At 54.6% G+C, this 21,244-nt stretch overlaps 4 non-coding genes and 7 pseudogenes across 4 annotated transcripts; all 11 read left to right on the top strand.

Annotated features, from left to right (window-relative positions):
- The first annotated feature begins 5,427 nt into the window (after positions 1-5,427).
- On the top strand, positions 5,428-5,535 carry LOC137354706 (U2 spliceosomal RNA; annotated as a pseudogene).
- A 5,200-nt stretch (positions 5,536-10,735) lies between these two features.
- On the top strand, positions 10,736-10,915 carry LOC137354310 (U2 spliceosomal RNA; annotated as a pseudogene).
- A 380-nt stretch (positions 10,916-11,295) lies between these two features.
- Positions 11,296-11,486, top strand: LOC137354071 (U2 spliceosomal RNA). Its single transcript, XR_010970220.1, has one exon. It is a non-coding gene; the product is annotated as a U2 spliceosomal RNA (small nuclear RNA).
- A 388-nt stretch (positions 11,487-11,874) lies between these two features.
- On the top strand, positions 11,875-12,054 carry LOC137354797 (U2 spliceosomal RNA; annotated as a pseudogene).
- A 1,927-nt stretch (positions 12,055-13,981) lies between these two features.
- LOC137354300 (U2 spliceosomal RNA) lies at positions 13,982-14,159 on the top strand (annotated as a pseudogene).
- A 388-nt stretch (positions 14,160-14,547) lies between these two features.
- Positions 14,548-14,727, top strand: LOC137354798 (U2 spliceosomal RNA; annotated as a pseudogene).
- Positions 14,728-16,654: 1,927 nt separating this feature from the next.
- LOC137354147 (U2 spliceosomal RNA) lies at positions 16,655-16,833 on the top strand (annotated as a pseudogene).
- Positions 16,834-17,213: 380 nt separating this feature from the next.
- LOC137354914 (U2 spliceosomal RNA) lies at positions 17,214-17,404 on the top strand. Its single transcript, XR_010970564.1, has one exon. It is a non-coding gene; the product is annotated as a U2 spliceosomal RNA (small nuclear RNA).
- A 388-nt stretch (positions 17,405-17,792) lies between these two features.
- On the top strand, positions 17,793-17,986 carry LOC137354738 (U2 spliceosomal RNA). Its single transcript, XR_010970490.1, has one exon. It is a non-coding gene; the product is annotated as a U2 spliceosomal RNA (small nuclear RNA).
- A 2,368-nt stretch (positions 17,987-20,354) lies between these two features.
- LOC137354150 (U2 spliceosomal RNA) lies at positions 20,355-20,533 on the top strand (annotated as a pseudogene).
- Positions 20,534-20,913: 380 nt separating this feature from the next.
- LOC137354029 (U2 spliceosomal RNA) lies at positions 20,914-21,104 on the top strand. Its single transcript, XR_010970179.1, has one exon. It is a non-coding gene; the product is annotated as a U2 spliceosomal RNA (small nuclear RNA).
- Positions 21,105-21,244: the final 140 nt, after the last annotated feature.

The raw sequence follows: 21,244 nt of genomic DNA on the forward strand, positions 1-21,244 counted from the left end.
CGGGGGGGAGCGTGATGAAAGGGTCTTTGGTATTTTGTGGGGTGTGGAGGGTGATGAGAGGGTCTTTGGGATTTCCTGCGGGGGAGGGTGATGAAAATTCTTTTTGATTTCCTGGGGGCGAGGGTAATGAAAGATTCTGTGGGATTTCCTGGGGTGGGGAGGGTGATGAAAGGTTCCTTGGGATTTCCTCGGGGGGAGGGTGACAAAAGGGTCTTTGGGATTTCCTGGGGGGGAGGGTGATGAAAGGGTCTTTGGGATTTCCTTGGGGGGAGGGTGATGAAAGTGCCTTTGGGATTTCCTTGGGGGTGATGGTGATGAAAGGGTCTTTGGGATTACCTGACGGGGGGGAGTGTGATGAGAGGGTCTTTGGCATTTCCTGCAACGGAGGGTGATGACAGTGTCTTTGGGATTTCCTGCGGGGGAGGGTGATGAAAATTCTTTGGTATTTCCTGGGGGGGAGGGTGATGAAAGGGTCTTTGGGATTTCCTGTGGGGGAGGCTGATGAAAGGGTCTTTGGAATTTCCTTGGTGGGGAGGTTGATGAAAGGCTCTTTGGTATTTCATGGCGGGGGAGGTTGATGAAAGGGTCATTGGGATTTTCTGTGGGGGAGGGTGATGAAAGGGTCTTTGGGATTTCCTGGGGTAGAGGATGATGAAAGGGTCATTGGGATTTCCTGTGGGGGAGGGTGGTGAAAGTGTCTTTGGGATTTCCTGCGGGGTGGAGGGTGATGAGTGGGTCTTTGCGATTTCCTGTGCAGGAGGGTGATGAAAGGGTCTTTGGGATTTTCTGAAGGGTGGCAGGGCGAAGAAAGGATCTTTGGGATTTCCTGGAGTTGGGGAGGGTGATGAAAGGGTCTTTGGGATTTCCAGGCGGGGGGTGTGTGATGAAAGGGTCTTTGGGATTTCCTGCGGGAAGGGTGATGAAAGTTCTTTGGGATTTCCTGGGGGCGAGGGTAATCAAAGATTCTTTGGGATTTCCTGGGGTTGGAGGTTGATGAAAGGTTCTTTGGGATTTCCTGGAGGGGGAGGCTGATGAGTGATGGCTGATGGCTGGTCTTTGGTATTTTGTGGGGTGGGGAGGGTGAAGAAAGGGTCTCTTGGATTTCCTGGGGGGGAGGGTGATGAATGTGTCTTTGGGATTTCCTTGGGCGGGGAGGGTGTTGAAAGGGTCATTGGATTTTCCTGGAGGGGGAGGCTGATGAGTGGATATTTGGGATTTCCTTCGGGAGAGGGTGAAGAAAGGGTCTTTGTGATTTCCTGGAGTTTGGGAGGGTGATGAGAGGGTCTTTGGGATTTCCAGATGGGGGGTGTGTGATGAAAGGGTCTTTGGGATTTCCTGCGGGGGAGGGTGATGAAAATTCTTTGGGATTTCCTGGGGGCGAGGGTAATCAAAGATTCTTTGGGATTTCCTGGGGTTGGAGGTTGATGAAAGGTTCTTTGGGATTTCCTGGGGGGAGGGTGATGAAAGGGTCTTTGGGATAACCTGGGGTCGAGGGGGATGAAAGGGTCTTTGGGATTTCCTGGGGGGGAGGGTGAAGAAAGGGTCTTTGTGATTTCCTTGGGGGGGAGGGTGATGAAAGGGTCTTTGTGATTTCCTGGGGTGGGGAGCGTGATGAAAGGTTCCTTGGGATTTCCTCGGAGGGAGGGAGACGAAAGGGTCTTTGGGATTTCCTGGGGGTGAGGGTGATGAAAGTGCCTTTGGGATTTCCTTGGGAGTGATGGTGATGAAAGGTTCCTTGGGATTTCCTCGGGGGGAGGGTGATGAAAGTGTCTTTGGAATTTCCTTGGGGGGAGGGTGATGAAAGGGTGTTTGGGATTTCCTTGAGGGGGGGAGCATGATGAAAGGGTCTTTGGGATTTCCTGAATTGGGGGAGGGTGATGACAGGGGCTTTGGTATTTCCTGGGGGGGAGGCTGATAAAAGGGTCTTTGGGATTTCATGCCGGGGGGGAGCGTGATGAAAGGGTCTTTGGGATTTCCTTGCGTGGGGAGTGTGATGAAAGGGTCTTTGGTATTTCCTGCGGGGGGAGGGTGATGAGAGGGTCTTTGGGATTTCCTGCGGGTGAGGGTGATGAAAATTCTTTGGGATTTCCTGGGGGCGAGGGTAATGAAAGATTCTGTGGGATTTCCTGGGGTGGGGAGGGTGATGAAAGGTTCCTTGGGATTTCCTCGGGGGGAGTGTGACGAAAGGGTCTTTGGGATTTCCTGGGGGGGAGGGTGATGAAAGGGTCTTTGGGGTTTCCTGGGGGGGAGGGTGATGAAAGTGCCTTTGGGATTTCCTTGGGGGTGATGGTGATGAAAGGTTCCTTGGGATTTCCTCGGGGGGGAGGGTGATGAAAGGTTCTTTGAAATTTCCTTGAGGGGGAGCATGATGAAAGGGTCTTTGGGATTTCCTGTGGGAGAGGTTGATGAAAGGGTGTTTGGGATTTCCTTGGTGGGGTGGTTGATGACAGGGTCTTTGGGATTTCCTGTAGGGGAGCATGATGAAAGGGTCTTTGGGATTTCCTGTGGGAGAAGTTGATGAAAGGGTGTTTGGGATTTCCTTGGTGGGGTGGGTGATGACAGGGTCTTTGGGATTTCCTGTCGGGGAGTGTGATGAAAGGGTCTTTGGCATTTCTTGGGTGGAAGGATGATGAAAGGGTCTTTGGGACTTCCTGGGGTTGGAGGTTGATGAAAGGTTCTTTGGGATTTCCTGGAGGGGGAGGCTGATGAGTGATGGCTGATGGCTGGTCTTTGGTATTTTGTGGGGTGGGGAGGGTGAAGAAAGGGTCTCTTGGATTTCCTGGGGGGGAGGGTGATGAATGTGTCTTTGGGATTTCCTTGGGCGGGGAGGGTGATGAAAGGGTCTTTGGAATTTCCTGGAGGGGGAGGCTGATGAGTGGATGTTTGGGATTTCCTTCGGGAGAGGGTGATAAAAGGGTCTTTGGGATTTCCTGGGGGGAGGGTGATGAAAGGGACTTTGGGATTACCTGGGGGGCGAGGGGGATGAAAGGGTCTTTGGGATTTCCTGGGGGGGATGGTGAAGAAAGGGTCTTTGTGATTTCCTGGGTGGGGAAGGGTGATGAAAGGCTCTTTGGGATTTCCTGGGTGGGGGAGGGTGAGGAAAGGCTCTTTGGGATTTCCTGCAGGGGAGGATGATGAAAGTTTCTATCGCATTTCCTGGCGGGGTGAGGGTGATGAAAGGGTCTTTGGGATTTCCTGGCTGGGGGGGAGGGTGATGAAAGGGTCTTCGGGATTTCATGAGGGGGGAGGGTGATGAAAGGGTCTTTGGGATTTCCTGAAGGGGTGGAGGGTGATGAAAGGGTCTTTGGGATTTCCAGGGAGGGAGGGTGATGCAAGGGTCTTTGGGATTTCCTGGGGGGAGGGTGATGAATGTGTCTTTGGAATTTCCTGGGGGGGAGGGTGAAGAAAGGGTCTCTTGGATTTCCTGGGGGGGTGGGTGATGAATGTGTCTTTGGGATTTCCTTGGGGGGGAGGGTGATGAAAGGGTCTTTGTGATTTTCTGGGGTGGGGAGGGTGATGAAAGGTTCCTTGGGATTTCCTCGGAGGGAGGGTGACGAAAGGGTCTTTGGGATTTCCTGGGGGTGAGGGTGATGAAAGGGCCTTTGGGATTTCCTTGGGGGGAGGGTGATGAAAGGGTCTTTGGGATTTCCTTGGGGGGGGAGCATGATGAAAGGGTCTTTGGGATTTCCTGAATTGGGGGAGGGTGATGACAGGGTCTTTGGTATTTCCTGGGGGGGAGGCTGATGAAAGGGTCTTTGGGATTTCATGCCGGGGGGGAGCGTGATGAAAGGGTCTTTGGGATTTCCTTGCGTGGGGAGTGTGATGAAAGGGTCTTTGGTATTTCCTGCGTGGGGAGGGTGATGAGAGGGTCTTTGGGATTTCCTGCGGGGGTGGGTGATGAAAATTCTTTGGGATTTCCTGGGGGCGAGGGTAATGAAAGATTCTGTGGGATTTCCTGGGGTGGGGAGGGTGATGAAAGGTTCCTTGGGATTTCCTCGGGGGGAGTGTGACGAAAGGGTCTTTGGGATTTCCTGGGGGGGAGGGTGATGAAAGGGTCTTTGGGATTTCCTGGGGGGGAGGGTGATGAAAGTGCCTTTGGGATTTCCTTGGGGGTGATGGTGATGAAAGGTTCCTTGGGATTTCCTCGGGGGTGAGGGTGATGAAAGGTTCTTTGGAATTTCCTTGGGGGGGAGCATGATGAAAGGGTCTTTGGGATTTCCTGTGGGAGAGGTTGATGAAAGGGTGTTTGGGATTTCCTTGGTGGGGTGGGTGATGACAGGGTCTTTGGGATTTCCTGTAGGGGATTGTGATGAAAGGGTCTTTGGGATTTCTTGGGTGGAAGGATGATGAAAGGGTCTTTGGGATTTCCTGGGGGGAGGGTGATGAAAGGGTCTTTGTGATTTTCTGTGGGGGAGGGTGATGAGTGGGTCTTTGGGATTTCCTGGGGGGGAGGGTGATGAAAGGTTCTCTGGGATTTCCTGGGGAGGATGGTGATGAAAGTGTCTTTGGGATTTCCAGGGGGGGAGGGTGATGAAAGGGTCTTTGTGATTTTCTGGGGGGGAGGGTGATGAGTGGATCTTTGGGATTTCCTGGGCGGGGGAGGGTGATGAAAGGCTGTTTGGGATTTCCTGGGGGGGAGGATGATGAAAGTTTCTATAGCATTTCCTGGCAGGGTGAGGGTGATGAAAGGGTCTTTGGGATTTCCTGGCGGGGGGTGGGGGGTGAGGGTGATGAAAGGGTCTTCGGGATTTCATGAGGGGGAAGGGTAATGAAAGGCTCTTTGGGATTTCCTGAAGGGGGGGAGGGTGATGAAAGGGTCTTTGGTATTTCCTGGGGCGGAGGCTGATGAGAGGATCTTTGGGATTTCATGCCGGGGGGGAGCGTGATGAAAGGGTCTTTGGGAATTCCTGGCGTGGGGAGTGTGATGAAAGGGTCTTTGGGATTTCCTGAAGGGCGGAGGGTGATGAGACAGGGGCTTGCCCCGTCCACTCCATGCATCCACCTGGTATTGCAGTGTTTCCAGGAGCGGTGCAGCTTCCCCCCTCCATGGGGGCGAGACCCCTGCTGAAAAATAGAATTCGCAATAGTGACGGCGCTGCTGCTCGGCTGACTTTGCTGCAGTTTTCCGTGGGCGCTACGCTGCCCCCTGTTGGATTGCCCCGCAGTTGCAGGCCGCCCTTTGCTGCCCAGCGCGCGCGGTTGTCTTTATTCCTGCGCAATGCCTCGCGCAGAAGCGCAAGGAATGGCTGCGCGTGGCATGCACGCGTGCTTTCCTTTCTGCTTGCAAGGCCCGGCAACAAAAGGAGCTCTGGCTCAAAGACCGCCCGCCGTCGCCTCTTTCGCCCGAGGCTCGCCCACCCGGCGGCTACTTTGACGTAGAGGCCGCACGCCGGGCCTGACGCGCGCAGCAAACGCAGTTTTACGGCCATCGCTTCTCGGCCTTTTGGCTAAGATCAAGTGTAGTATCTGTTCTTATCAGTGCTTATTTGATTGAGAAGAGACCATGATCATTGCCTTTGATCCTGGGGAAGCTTTGAGTGAAATGGCTATAACCAATTTTCGAGCTTCGGGCCAGGGAGTGCGCAACACCGTTCGGGTGGTCGTGAAGGACAAGGAAGGAGATGCACTGGTCGATCGCACCTTCTTCATCAAGAAAATTCTCTTCGATTGCTGCGGATTTCAAGCGACGGATGTCTTCTGCCTGCAGGATTTCCCCAGCAGTGGATACTTCGACGTGACGTTCCGGAACGTGGCGGGATGCATCAAGTTCCTGAAGTCGTTCAAGGAGAAAGGGGACCGGGCTCCACTGTCGATCCTCACAGCGGAGCCGCTCTTCACGCTTCCGTCACAACGGGACCGGGTGGTGACGATTCACCTCTACAACCCCCATGTTCCGGTGGTGGATGTACTCACCTTTCTCGCCAGGTACGTCGAGGTGGCCGGCAGCAGCACTGATGTCAAGGACCCCTTTGGGATCTGGACCAGCAAGCGGCAGGTCAAGGTGACCTTGAAGGTAGATCCCAGTGGAGCCATCATCCACCCTCCCTCCAGCTTCGCTATCGGGGGAAGTCGAGGCTTCTTGGTCTACGCTGGGCAGCCCAGAGTTTGTCGCACCTGTGGCAAATCTGGTCACATGGCAGCCAACTGCAGCACGGTTGTTTGCAAGAACTGCAAGGAGGAAGGCCATCAGACCAAGGACTGTAAGCAGACTAAGTGTTGCAACTTGTGCGGTGCGGCAGGCCATCTCTACAAGACCTGCCCCAAACGTTGTCTCAGCTATGCTCAGGCGGCAAGGTCCAAGGAATGGCCGGGCGAAGGTTCGACGAAGGCGTCCGCTGTTCGAAAGGAGACCAGCAACCTTCTCCGCAGTGAGGAACTTCAACCTGAGAAGGAAGGGGAGGCGGCTGAAACCAACGACCCAGCACCTACCCAGCGCCCGGAAACCCCTCCTCCACAGACAGAATCAATGGAGGAGGAGGCAGCAGATGGACAAACAGGTCAGTGGCAAGTGGTCCAGAGGAAAACCACAAAGAAAAAACATCCCAAAGCCACCACCCAAACCAGTGGCAAGAGGAGGCTTTCATCTGAATCAGACTGCAACAACTCCTCTTCACTGGACGGGGAAATGCTGGAACGACAGCCCCTTCAAAAGAGGCGGCAGAACTCCGAGATGGATGATCAAGCATCCCAGCCCCCGGGCACTGGAAGCTGTGATGGGCCCGGCGTGCCCCAACCCCAATTCCCCACACGTAACGACGTGGCCAACGCATCTCAGCTCCGGGACACCGGGAGCAAAGACACGTCTGGCGCACCTGAGCTCCGGGAGACCGGGAGCTGTGATGTTTTCGAGGAGGAACAGATGGAAGCAGCTGAGGACAACCCAATCCTCTCTGCCTACAAGACCCCCCCGATGTCACCCGAGCGGCACAAACCCTGCAGGAAAAATCAGGAGGGGTTTCTGAGCCCAACCAACGTGAAACTGCTTGCGCATACGATGGGTATGCAGGAACATCCCGAAGGGGAAGGACTGGGACTAGCGAGGACAAATGGTATGGGAAGCAACAACTAATTTTTAGTAAAAAATGGGTGTAAGAATTGCTTCCATTAATGTGCGTAGCATTAAATCGACTACGCGATGTGTTTCAACCTTGGATTACCTTGCCAAGGTCAAAGCTGACCTACTGTTTCTGCAGGAGTGTGGAATACCACACCTCAGCACCTACAGGCAGTGGTCGCGATGGTGGTCCCACGGGCCATCGATCTGGTCGGGGGGTAATGACTGCCGTTCCTCCGGCCTGGGTATTCTGCTGCGGGGAGGTAACTTCACCATCTCCGAAGTTAAGGAGGTGGTGGGCGGCCGCCTCCTCGTAGCAGACGTGATGTACAACAACGCTCCGCTCCGGTTGATCAACGTGTACGCCCCGGTACAACGCAGCGAGCGGCTGACCGTCTTCCAGCAGCTCCCACTGCTGCTGGCGACGTCCAGGCCGGTCATCCTAGGCGGTGACTTCAACTGCATCATCGATGCGGCTGGACGATCCGGCAGTGACGACAGAAAACTGGACGCTACGTCCAGATTCCTCATAGAAACAGTTAAGGATGCCAAACTGCACGACGTCTTCAGCAAACCTGCAGACGGAGCGCAGCGCAGATACACATGGTCAAGATCGGACGGGTCTGCCCGTTCCAGGATTGACTTCCTGTTTGTTTCCCGTGCTGTCACGGTCGGATCCACCGACGTCAAGCCGGTGTTCTTCTCCGACCACTGCCTCTTACTGGCCGACTGTCACTTACAGGACGACCAGCGGGTTGGCAGAGGGACGTGGAAGCTCAATGCGACACTGCTGACCCCAGAGAACGTTGAGGAACTCAAAAGGGATTACAATGGTTGGAGGACCGTGAAACCCCTCTTTGAGTCTCCAGTTCACTGGTGGGAAGCGATTAAGGAGAACATCAAGAGGTTCTTCATCCACAAAGGTGTTCAGAAGGCGAGAGAGAGACAGAGGGAACTGTCCCGACTCCAGAAAATTATGCAAAATCTACTCCGGTTGCAGTCAATGGGGGTCGAGGTCAAGGAGGACCTCCAAGAGGTGAAGAGCCAGCAGGCCTCGCTCTTTGCCAAGGAGGCCTCCAAGATCATCTTCCGGTCCAGAGTCCGCTCCATCGAGCAGGATGAGACGTGCTCGCGTTACTTCTTCCAAAAGGTACACAGAGAGAGCTCTGTTATCAGCAGCCTGAAGGAAGAAGATGGCTCGGTAACGTCTTCGCAGTCCGACATACTAAGGATCAGCAAATCCTTTTATGCTGGGCTGTATGACGCGAAGCCCACAGACAGCAGAGCCTCCCAGTCCTTCCTGTCATCTATCACAGAGGTCTTAGATGACAGCAGGAGGGAGGGACTGGACAAGCCGCTAACTCTGGACGAGCTGACAAAGGCCGTCGAGTCTTTCGAGGCGAGTAAAACTCCCGGGAGCGACGGCTTACCGGTCGAGTTGTACTCGGCCCTGTGGGACTGGGTCGGCCCGGACCTGCTGGAAGTATACGAGAGTATGCTCCTGGCCGGTAGCATGTCAGAATCCATGAGAAAAGGCATCATCACCCTCATTTACAAGCAGAAGGGGGAGAGGGTAGAAATCAGAAATTGGCGGCCCATCTCACTGCTTAATGTTGATTACAAGATTCTGTCCAAAGTCATAGCCAGTCGAGTCAAGTCTGCTCTGGAGCTGGTGATTCACCCCGATCAGACCTGTACTGTACCCGGCAGGAAGATCTCTGATAGCCTCGCGCTACTCAGGGATACGATCGCCTACGTACGGGACAGGAGGGTGGACACCTGCCTCATCAGCCTGGACCAGGAGAAGGCTTTTGACAGGATATCGCACACCTACATGATGGACGTGCTTTCCAAAATGGGGTTTGGGGAGGGAATCTGCAATTGGATCCAACTGCTCTACACAAACATCAGTAGCGCAGTGTCAATCAACGGGTGGGAATCTGAAAGTTTCCCGATCAAATCTGGAGTCAGACAGGGCTGTCCTCTTTCCCCGGTTTTGTTTGTTTGCTGTATTGAACCCTTTGCTGAGTCTATTAGGAAGGATGCGAGCATAAGAGGGGTGACAATCCCAGGCAGCGGAGGCACTCAGGTCAAAACCTCCCTGTACATGGATGACGTCGCCGTCTTCTGCTCGGATCCGCTGTCCGTGCGCAGACTGATGAGCATCTGCGACCAGTTCGAACTGGCCTCGGGAGCCAAAGTTAACCACGGCAAGAGCGAGGCCATGTTCTTTGGGAACTGGGCTGACCGATCCTTTGTCCCCTTCACCGTCAGGTCAGATTACCTGAAGGTGCTGGGGATATGGTTCGGAAGGGCCGGGGCGTGCACCAAAACATGGGAGGAGCGAGTAGCCAAGGTACGACAAAAGTTGGGCATGTGGGGGCAGCGGTCTCTCTCCATTGTGGGTAAGAACCTGGTCATCAGGTGCGAGGCGCTCACGTTGTTGCTCTACGTGGCGCAGGTCTGGCCCATACCCCACTCCTGCGCCGTGGCAGTCACCCGAGCCATTTTCCGCTTCGTCTGGGGATCTAAAATGGACCGGGTCCGGAGGGACACGATGTTCAAATCTCTGGACAAGGGCGGGAAAAATGTACCCAACGTGGCCCTCATCCTGATGACCACCTTCGTGTGCGGCTGCATCAAGCTGTGTGTAGATCCCCAGTACGCAAACTCCAAGTGTCACTACGTGCTGAGGTTCTATCTGTCCCCGGTGTTGCGAAGGATGGGCCTGGTCACATTGCCGCGGAACGCTCCGTGCAGTTGGGCGGCGCCGTACCACCTATCCTTCGTGGAGCAGTTTCTGCGGAAAAACACCTTTGACCACCGGTCCATCAGGCAGTGGTCTGCACGGAATGTCCTCAAGGCCCTACGGGAAAAGGAAACGGTGGATCCTGTCGGATGGTTCCCCGAGCAGACCGTCAAAGTCATTTGGCGGAATGCCTCATCACCAGAACTTTCAAACAAGCACCAAGACGTAGCTTGGCTGGTGGTGAGAAGGGCCCTCCCCGTCAGATCCTTCATGCACACCCGAAGTCTCGCCCCCTCCGCACAGTGCCCCCGCGTTGGCTGTGGTGGGGAAGAGACGGTCGCCCACCTCCTCCTGGAATGTGCCTTTGCAAAGCAGGTGTGGAAAGAGATGCAGTGGTTTTTGTCAAGGTTCATCCCAAGCAGCTCTGTAACACAGGAGTCTGTGCTCTACGGGCTGTTCCCAGGGACGCACACCGAGACAAACATCAACTGCTGCTGGAGGACTATCAATTCGGTGAAAGACGCCCTTTGGTCTGCCCGAAACTTGCTGGTCTTCCAGCGCAAAGAGTTGTCCACCACCGAATGTTGCAGACTGGCACATTCCAAGGTCCAGGACGACGTGCTGAGGGACGCACTAAAGCTTGGGGCAGCCGCAGCAAAGGCTCAATGGGGAAAGACCACAGTGTAAGGTTCCCCCACCAAGCTAGACTGAGGGGCTGGATCCATGGGAAACCCCTCGAACTGTATCGTTAATATTCTGAATTGCTGTAAATGTAAAACTGTAATTGACAGGACAATTGAGAAACGGAAGGGTTGGGAAGAAACTCATGACAGTATTGAAGGAAACTGATCTCCCTTGCAATGTTTGTATTTTTTGGTGCTGTTTGGAAACTGTTTGGCAATGTAATTTTTACAGATTTTTATGAATAAAGTATATTTTGGAAATAAAAAAAAAAAAAATCTGTTCTTATCAGTTTAATATCTGATACGTCCCCTATCTGGGGACCAAATATTAAATTGATTTTTGGGACAGGGAGATGGAGCAGGGGCTTGCCCCGTCCACTCCATGCATCCACCTGGTATTGCAGTGTTTCCAGGAGCGGTGCAGCTTCCCCCCTCCATGGGGGCGAGACCTCTGCTGAAAAATAGAATTCGCAATAGTGACGGCGCTGCTGACTTTGCTGCAGTTTTCCGTGGGCGCTACGTTGCCGTCTGTTGGATTGCCCCGCAGTTGCAGGCCGCCCTTTGCTGCCCAGCGCGCGCGGTTGTCGTTATTCCTGCGCAATGCCTCGCGCAGAAGCGCAAGGAATGGCTGCGCGTGGCATGCACGCGTGCTTTCCTTTCTGCTTGCAAGGCCCGGCAACAAAAGGAGCTCTGGCTCAAAGACCGCCCGCCGTCGCCTCTTTCGCCCGAGGCTCGCCCACCCGGCGGCTACTTTGACGTAGAGGCCGCACGCCGGGCCTGACGCGCGCAGCAAACGCAGTTTTACGGCCATCGCTTCTCGGCCTTTTGGCTAAGATCAAGTGTAGTATCTGTTTTTATCAGTTTAATATCTGATGCGTCCCCTATCTGGGGACCAAATATTAAATTGATTTTTGGGACAGGGAGATGGAGCAGGGGCTTGCCCCGTCCACTCCATGCATCCACCTGGTATTGCAGTGTTTCCAGGAGCGGTGCAGCTTCCCCCCTCCATGGGGGCGAGACCCCTGCTGAAAAATAGAATTCGCAATAGTGATGGCGCTGCTGCTCGGCTGACTTTGCTGCAGTTTTCCGTGGGCACTACGCTGCCCCCTGTTGGATTGCCCCGCAGTTGCAGGCCGCCCTTTGCTGCCCAGCGCGCGCGGTTGTCTTTTTTCCTGCGCAATGCCTCGCGCAGAAGCGCAAGGAATGGCTGCGCGTGGCATGCACGCGTGCTTTCCTTTCTGCTTGCAAGGCCCGGCAACAAAAGGAGCTCTGGCTCAAAGACCGCCCGCCGTCGCCTCTTTCGCCCGAGGCTCGCCCACCCGGCGGCTACTTTGACGTAGAGGCCGCACGCCGGGCCTGACGCGCGCAGCAAACGCAGTTTTACGGCCATCGCTTCTCGGCCTTTTGGCTAAGATCAAGTGTAGTGTCTGTTCTTATCAGTGCTTACAAAGTCATAGCCAGTCGAGTCAAGTCTGCTCTGGAGCTGGTGATTCACCCCGATCAGACCTGTACTGTACCCGGCAGGAAGATCTCTGATAGCCTCGCGCTACTCAGGGATACGATCGCCTACGTACGGGACAGGAGGGTGGACACCTGCCTCATCAGCCTGGACCAGGAGAAGGCCTTTGACAGGATATTGCACACCTACATGATGGACGTGCTTTCCAAAATGGGGTTTGGGGAGGGAATCTGCAATTGGATCCAACTGCTCTACACAAACATCAGTAGCGCAGTGTCAATCAACGGGTGGGAATCTGAAAGTTTCCCGATCAAATCTGGAGTCAGACAGGGCTGTCCTCTGTCCCCGGTCTTGTTTGTTTGCTGTATTGAACCCTTTGCTGAGTCTATTAGGAAGGATGCGAGCATAAGAGGGGTGACAATCCCAGGCAGCGGAGGCACTCAGGTCAAAACCTCCCTGTACATGGATGACGTCGCCGTCTTCTGCTCGGATCCGCTGTCCGTGCGCAGACTGATGAGCATCTGCGACCAGTTCGAACTGGCCTCGGGAGCCAAAGTTAACCACGGCAAGAGCGAGGCCATGTTCTTTGGGAACTGGGCTGACCGATCCTTTGTCCCCTTCACCGTCAGGTCAGATTACCTGAAGGTGCTGGGGATATGGTTCGGAAGGGCCGGGGCGTGCACCAAAACATGGGAGGAGCGAGTAGCCAAGGTACGACAAAAGTTGGGCATGTGGGGGCAGCGATCTCTCTCCATTGTGGGTAAGAACCTGGTCATCAGGTGCGAGGCGCTCACGTTGTTGCTCTACGTGGCGCAGGTCTGGCCCATACCCCACTCCTGCGCCGTGGCAGTCACCCGAGCCATTTTCCGCTTCGTCTGGGGATCTAAAATGGACCGGGTCCGGAGGGACACGATGTTCAAATCTCTGGACATGGGCGGGAAAAATGTACCCAACGTGGCCCTCATCCTGATGACCACCTTCGTGTGCGGCTGCATCAAGCTATGTGTAGATCCCCAGTACGCAAACTCCAAGTGTCACTACGTGCTGAGGTTCTATCTGTCCCCGGTGTTGCGAAGGATGGGCCTGGTCACATTGCCGCGGAACGCTCCGTGCAGTTGGGACGTGCCGTACCACCTATCCTTCGTGGAGCAGTTTCTGCGGAAAAACACCTTTGACCACCGGTCCATCAGGCAGTGGTCTGCACGGAATGTCCTCAAGGCCCTACGGGAAAAGGAAACGGTGGATCCTGTCGGATGGTTCCCCGAGCAGACCGTCAAAGTCATTTGGCGGAATGCCTCATCACCAGAACTTTCAAACAAGCACCAAGACGTAGCTTGGCTGGTGGTGAGAAGGGCCCTCCCCGTCAGATCCTTCATGCACACCCGAAGTCTCGCCCCCTCCGCACAGTGCCCCCGCGTTGGCTGTGGTGGGGAAGAGACGGTCGCCCACCTCCTCCTGGAATGTGCCTTTGCAAAGCAGGTGTGGAAAGAGATGCAGTGGTTTTTGTCAAGGTTCATCCCAAGCAGCTCTGTAACACAGGAGTCTGTGCTCTACGGGCTGTTCCCAGGGACGCACACCGAGACAAACATCAACTGCTGCTGGAGGACTATCAATTCGGTGAAAGACGCCCTTTGGTCTGCCCGAAACTTGCTGGTCTTCCAGCGCAAAGAGTTGTCCACCACCGAATGTTGCAGACTGGCACATTCCAAGGTCCAGGACTACGTGCTGAGGGACGCACTAAAGCTTGGGGCAGCCGCAGCAAAGGCTCAATGGGGAAAGACCACAGTGTAAGGTTCCCCCACCAAGCTAGACTGAGGGGCTGGATCCATGGGAAACCCCTCGAACTGTATCGTTAATATTCTGAATTGCTGTAAATGTAAAACTGTAATTGACATGACAATTGAGAAACGGAAGGGTTGGGAAGAAACTCATGACAGTATTGAAGGAAACTGATCTCCCTTGCAATGTTTGTATTTTTTGGTGCTGTTTGGAAACTGTTTGGCAATGTAATTTTTACAGATTTTTATGAATAAAGTATATTTTGGAAATAAAAAAAAAAAATCTGTTCTTATCAGTTTAATATCTGATACGTCCCCTATCTGGGGACCAAATATTAAATTGATTTTTGGGACAGGGAGATGGAGCAGGGGCTTGCCCCGTCCACTCCATGCATCCACCTGGTATTGCAGTGTTTCCAGGAGCGGTGCAGCTTCCCCCCTCCATGGGGGCGAGACCCCTGCTGAAAAATAGAATTCGCAATAGTGACGGCGCTGCTGCTCGGCTGACTTTGCTGCAGTTTTCCGTGGGCACTACGCTGCCCCCTGTTGGATTGCCCCGCAGTTGCAGGCCGCCCTTTGCTGCCCAGCGCGCGCGGTTGTCTTTTTTCCTGCGCAATGCCTCGCGCAGAAGCGCAAGGAATGGCTGCGCGTGGCATGCACGCGTGCTTTCCTTTCTGCTTGCAAGGCCCGGCAACAAAAGGAGCTCTGGCTCAAAGACCGCCCGCCGTCGCCTCTTTCGCCCGAGGCTCGCCCACCCGGCGGCTACTTTGACGTAGAGGCCGCACGCCGGGCCTGACGCGCGCAGCAAACGCAGTTTTACGGCCATCGCTTCTCGGCCTTTTGGCTAAGATCAAGTGTAGTGTCTGTTCTTATCAGTGCTTACAAAGTCATAGCCAGTCGAGTCAAGTCTGCTCTGGAGCTGGTGATTCACCCCGATCAGACCTGTACTGTACCCGGCAGGAAGATCTCTGATAGCCTCGCGCTACTCAGGGATACGATCGCCTACGTACGGGACAGGAGGGTGGACACCTGCCTCATCAGCCTGGACCAGGAGAAGGCTTTTGACAGGATATTGCACACCTACATGATGGACGTGCTTTCCAAAATGGGGTTTGGGGAGGGAATCTGCAATTGGATCCAACTGCTCTACACAAACATCAGTAGCGCAGTGTCAATCAACGGGTGGGAATCTGAAAGTTTCCCGATCAAATCTGGAGTCAGACAGGGCTGTCCTCTGTCCCCGGTCTTGTTTGTTTGCTGTATTGAACCCTTTGCTGAGTCTATTAGGAAGGATGCGAGCATAAGAGGGGTGACAATCCCAGGCAGCGGAGGCACTCAGGTCAAAACCTCCCTGTACATGGATGACGTCGCCGTCTTCTGCTCGGATCCGCTGTCCGTGCGCAGACTGATGAGCATCTGCGACCAGTTCGAACTGGCCTCGGGAGCCAAAGTTAACCACGGCAAGAGCGAGGCCATGTTCTTTGGGAACTGGGCTGACCGATCCTTTGTCCCCTTCACCGTCAGGTCAGATTACCTGAAGGTGCTGGGGATATGGTTCGGAAGGGCCGGGGCGTGCACCAAAACATGGGAGGAGCGAGTAGCCAAGGTACGACAAAAGTTGGGCATGTGGGGGCAGCGATCTCTCTCCATTGTGGGTAAGAACCTGGTCATCAGGTGCGAGGCGCTCACGTTGTTGCTCTACGTGGCGCAGGTCTGGCCCATACCCCACTCCTGCGCCGTGGCAGTCACCCGAGCCATTTTCCGCTTCGTCTGGGGATCTAAAATGGACCGGGTCCGGAGGGACACGATGTTCAAATCTCTGGACATGGGCGGGAAAAATGTACCCAACGTGGCCCTCATCCTGATGACCACCTTCGTGTGCGGCTGCATCAAGCTATGTGTAGATCCCCAGTACGCAAACTCCAAGTGTCACTACGTGCTGAGGTTCTATCTGTCCCCGGTGTTGCGAAGGATGGGCCTGGTCACATTGCCGCGGAACGCTCCGTGCAGTTGGGACGTGCCGTACCACCTATCCTTCGTGGAGCAGTTTCTGCGGAAAAACACCTTTGACCACCGGTCCATCAGGCAGTGGTCTGCACGGAATGTCCTCAAGGCCCTACGGGAAAAGGAAACGGTGGATCCTGTCGGATGGTTCCCCGAGCAGACCGTCAAAGTCATTTGGCGGAATGCCTCATCACCAGAACTTTCAAACAAGCACCAAGACGTAGCTTGGCTGGTGGTGAGAAGGGCCCTCCCCGTCAGATCCTTCATGCACACCCGAAGTCTCGCCCCCTCCGCACAGTGCCCCCGCGTTGGCTGTGGTGGGGAAGAGACGGTCGCCCACCTCCTCCTGGAATGTGCCTTTGCAAAGCAGGTGTGGAAAGAGATGCAGTGGTTTTTGTCAAGGTTCATCCCAAGCAGCTCTGTAACACAGGAGTCTGTGCTCTACGGGCTGTTCCCAGGGACGCACACCGAGACAAACATCAACTGCTGCTGGAGGGCTATCAATTCGGTGAAAGACGCCCTTTGGTCTGCCCGAAACTTGCTGGTCTTCCAGCGCAAAGAGTTGTCCACCACCGAATGTTGCAGACTGGCACATTCCAAGGTCCAGGACTACGTGCTGAGGGACGCACTAAAGCTTGGGGCAGCCGCAGCAAAGGCTCAATGGGGAAAGACCACAGTGTAAGGTTCCCCCACCAAGCTGGACTGAGGGGCTGGAACCATGGGAAGCCCCTCGAACTGTATCGTTAATATTCTCAATTGCTGTAAATGTAAAACTGTAATTGACATGACAATTGTGAAACGGAAGGGTTGGGAAGAAACTCATGACATTATTGAAAGAAACTGATCTCTTTTGCAATGTTTGTATTTTTTCGTGCTGTTTGGAAACTGGTTGGCAATGTAATTTTTACAGATTTTTATGAATAAAGTATATTTTGGGAAAAAAAAAAGTAGTATCTGTTCTTATCAGTTTAATATCTGATACGTCCCCTATCTGGGGACCAAATATTAAATTGATTTTTGGGACAGGGAGATGGAGCAGGGGCTTGCCCCGTCCACTCCATGCATCCACCTGGTATTGCAGTGTTTCCAGGAGCGGTGCAGCTTCCCCCCTCCATGGGGGCGAGACCCCTGCTGAAAAATAGAATTCGCAATAGTGACGGCGCTGCTGACTTTGCTGCAGTTTTCCGTGGGCGCTACGCTGCCCCCTGTTGGATTGCCCCGCAGTTGCAGGCCGCCCTTTGCTGCCCAGCGCGCGCGGTTGTCTTTATTCCTGCGCAATGCCTCGCGCAGAAGCGCAAGGAATGGCTGCGCGTGGCATGCACGCGTGCTTTCCTTTCTGCTTGCAAGGCCCGGCAACAAAAGGAGCTCTGGCTCAAAGACCGCCTGCCGTCGCCTCTTTCGCCCTAGGCTCGCCCACCCGGCGGCTACTTTGTGGTAGAGGCCGCACGCCGGGCCTGACGCGCGCAGCAAACGCAGTTTTACGGCCATCGCTTCTCGGCCTTTTGGCTAAGATCAAGTGTAGTATCTGTTCTTATCAGTTTAATATCTGATACGTCCCCTATCTGGGGACCAAATATTAAATTGATTTTTGGGACAGGGAGATGGAACAGGGGCTTGCCCCGTCCACTCCATGCATCCACCTGGTATTGCAGTGTTTCCAGGAGCGGTGCAGCTTCCCCCCTCCATGGGGGCGAGACCCCTGCCGAAAAATAGAATTCGCAATAGTGACGGCGCTGCTGCTCGGCTGACTTTGCTGCAGTTTTCCGTGGGCGCTACGCTGCCCCCTGTTGGATTGCCCCGCAGTTGCAGGCCGCCCTTTGCTGCCTTGCGCGCGTGGTTGTCGTTATTCCTGCGCAATGCCTCGCGCAGAAGCGCAAGGAATGGCTGCGCGTGGCATGCACGCGTGCTTTCCTTTCTGCTTGCAAGGCCCGGCAACAAAAGGAGCTCTGGCTCAAAGACCGCCCGCCGTCGCCTCTTTCGCCCGAGGCTCGCCCACCCGGCGGCTACTTTGACGTAGAGGCCGCACGCCGGGCCTGACGCGCGCAGCAAACGCAGTTTTAGGGCCATCGCTTCTCGGCCTTTTGGCTAAGATCAAGTGTAGTATCTGTTCTTATCTTATCAGCAGCCTGAAGGAAGAAGATGGCTCGGTAACGTCTTCGCAGTCCGACATACTAAGGATCAGCAAATCCTTTTATGCTGGGCTGTATGACGCGAAGCCCACAGACAGCAGAGCCTCCCAGTCCTTCCTGTCATCTATCACAGAGGTCTTAGATGACAGCAGGAGGGAGGGACTGGACAAGCCGCTAACTCTGGACGAGCTGACAAAGGCCGTCGAGTCTTTCGAGGCGAGTAAAACTCCCGGGAGCGACGGCTTACCGGTCGAGTTGTACTCGGCCCTGTGGGACTGGGTCGGCCCGGACCTGCTGGAAGTATACGAGAGTATGCTCCTGGCCGGTAGCATGTCAGAATCCATGAGAAAAGGCATCATCACCCTCATTTACAAGCAGAAGGGGGAGAGGGCAGAAATCAGAAATTGGCGGCCCATCTCACTGCTTAATGTTGATTACAAGATTCTGTCCAAAGTCATAGCCAGTCGAGTCAAGTCTGCTCTGGAGTTGGTGATTCACCCCGATCAGACCTGTACTGTACCCGGCAGGAAGATCTCTGATAGTCTCGCGCTACTCAGGGATACGATCGCCTACGTACGGGACAGGAGGGTGGACACCTGCCTCATCAGCCTGGACCAGGAGAAGGCTTTTGACAGGATATCGCACACCTACATGATGGACGTGCTTTCCAAAATGGGGTTTGGGGAGGGAATCTGCAATTGGATCCAACTGCTCTACACAAACATCAGTAGCGCAGTGTCAATCAACGGGTGGGAATCTGAAAGTTTCCCGATCAAATCTGGAGTCAGACAGGGCTGTCCTCTGTCCCCGGTCTTGTTTGTTTGCTGTATTGAACCCTTTGCTGAGTCTATTAGGAAGGATGCGAGCATAAGAGGGGTGACAATCCCAGGCAGCGGAGGCACTCAGGTCAAAACCTCCCTGTACATGGATGACGTCGCCGTCTTCTGCTCGGATCCGCTGTCCGTGCGCAGAGTGATGAGCATCTGCGACCAGTTCGAACTGGCCTCGGGAGCCAAAGTTAACCACGGCAAGAGCGAGGCCATGTTCTTTGGGAACTGGGCTGACCGATCCTTTGTCCCCTTCACCGTCAGGTCAGATTACCTGAAGGTGCTGGGGATATGGTTCGGAAGGGCCGGGGCGTGCACCAAAACATGGGAGGAGCGAGTAGCCAAGGTACGACAAAAGTTGGGCATGTGGGGGCAGCGATCTCTCTCCATTGTGGGTAAGAACCTGGTCATCAGGTGCGAGGCGCTCACGTTGTTGCTCTACGTGGCGCAGGTCTGGCCCATACCCCACTCCTGCGCCGTGGCAGTCACTCGAGCCATTTTCCGCTTCGTCTGGGGATCTAAAATGGACCGGGTCCGGAGGGACACGATGTTCAAATCTCTGGACATGGGCGGGAAAAATGTACCCAACGTGGCCCTCATCCTGATGACCACCTTCGTGTGCGGCTGCATCAAGCTATGTGTCGATCCCCAGTACGCAAACTCCAAGTGTCACTACGTGCTGAGGTTCTATCTGTCCCCGGTGTTGCGAAGGATGGGCCTGGTCACATTGCCGCGGAACGCTCCGTGCAGTTGGGCGGCGCCGTACCACCTATCCTTCGTGGAGCAGTTTCTGCGGAAAAACACATTTGACCACCGGTCCATCAGGCAGTGGTCTGCACGGAATGTCCTCAAGGCCCTACGGGAAAAGGAAACGGTGGATCCTGTCGGATGGTTCCCCGAGCAGACTGTCAAAGTCATTTGGCGGAATGCCTCATCACCAGAACTTTCAAACAAGCACCAAGACGTAGCTTGGCTGGTGGTGAGAAGGGCCCTCCCCGTCAGATCCTTCATGCACACCCGAAGTCTCGCCCCCTCCGCACAGTGCCCCCGCGTTGGCTGTGGTGGGGAAGAGACGGTCGCCCACCTCCTCCTGGAATGTGCCTTTGCAAAGCAGGTGTGGAAAGAGATGCAGTGGTTTTTGTCAAGGTTCATCCCAAGCAGCTCTGTAACACAGGAGTCTGTGCTCTACGGGCTGTTCCCAGGGACGCACACCGAGACAAACATCAACTGCTGCTGGAGGGCTATCAATTCGGTGAAAGACGCCCTTTGGTCTGCCCGAAACTTGCTGGTCTTCCAGCGCAAAGAGTTGTCCACCACCGAATGTTGCAGACTGGCACATTCCAAGGTCCAGGACTACGTGCTGAGGGACGCACTAAAGCTTGGGGCAGCCGCAGCAAAGGCTCAATGGGGAAAGACCACAGTGTAAGGTTCCCCCACCAAGCTGGACTGAGGGGCTGGAACCATGGGAAGCCCCTCGAACTGTATCGTTAATATTCTCAATTGCTGTAAATGTAAAACTGTAATTGACATGACAATTGTGAAACGGAAGGGTTGGGAAGAAACTCATGACATTATTGAAAGAAACTGATCTCTTTTGCAATGTTTGTATTTTTTCGTGCTGTTTGGAAACTGGTTGGCAATGTAATTTTTACAGATTTTTATGAATAAAGTATATTTTGGGAAAAAAAAAAGTAGTATCTGTTCTTATCAGTTTAATATCTGATACGTCCCCTATCTGGGGACCAAATATTAAATTGATTTTTGGGACAGGGAGATGGAGCAGGGGCTTGCCCCGTCCACTCCATGCATCCACCTGGTATTGCAGTGTTTCCAGGAGCGGTGCAGCTTCCCCCCTCCATGGGGGCGAGACCCCTGCTGAAAAATAGAATTCGCAATAGTGACGGCGCTGTTGACTTTGCTGCAGTTTTCCCTGGGCGCTACGCTGCCCCCTGTTGGATTGCCCCGCAGTTGCAGGCCGCCCTTTGCTGCCCAGCGCGCGCGGTTGTCTTTATTCCTGCGCAATGCCTCGCGCAGAAGCGCAAGGAATGGCTGCGCGTGGCATGCACGCGTGCTTTCCTTTCTGCTTGCAAGGCCCGGCAACAAAAGGAGCTCTGGCTCAAAGACCGCCCGCCGTCGCCTCTTTCGCCCGAGGCTCGCCCACCCGGCGGCTACTTTGACGTAGAGGCCGCACGCCGGGCCTGACGCGCGCAGCAAACGCAGTTTTACGGCCATCGCTTCTCGGCCTTTTGGCTAAGATCAAGTGTAGTATCTGTTCTTATCAGTTTAATATCTGATACGTCACCTATCTGGGGACCAAATATTAAATTGATTTTTGGGACAGGGAGATGGCGCAGGGGCTTGCCCCGTCCACTCCATGCATCCACCTGGTATTGCAGTGTTTCCAGGAGCGGTGCAGCTTCCCCCCTCCATGGGGGCGAGACCCCTGCTGAAAAATAGAATTCGCAATAGTGACGGCGCTGCTGCTCGGCTGACTTTGCTGCAGTTTTCCGTGGGCGCTACGCTGCCCCCTGTTGGATTGCCCCGCAGTTGCAGGCCGCCCT

This window comes from Heterodontus francisci, chromosome 41 (genome assembly GCF_036365525.1).
Source record: "Heterodontus francisci isolate sHetFra1 chromosome 41, sHetFra1.hap1, whole genome shotgun sequence".
In the NCBI taxonomy this organism is placed as follows: Eukaryota; Metazoa; Chordata; class Chondrichthyes; order Heterodontiformes; family Heterodontidae; genus Heterodontus; species Heterodontus francisci.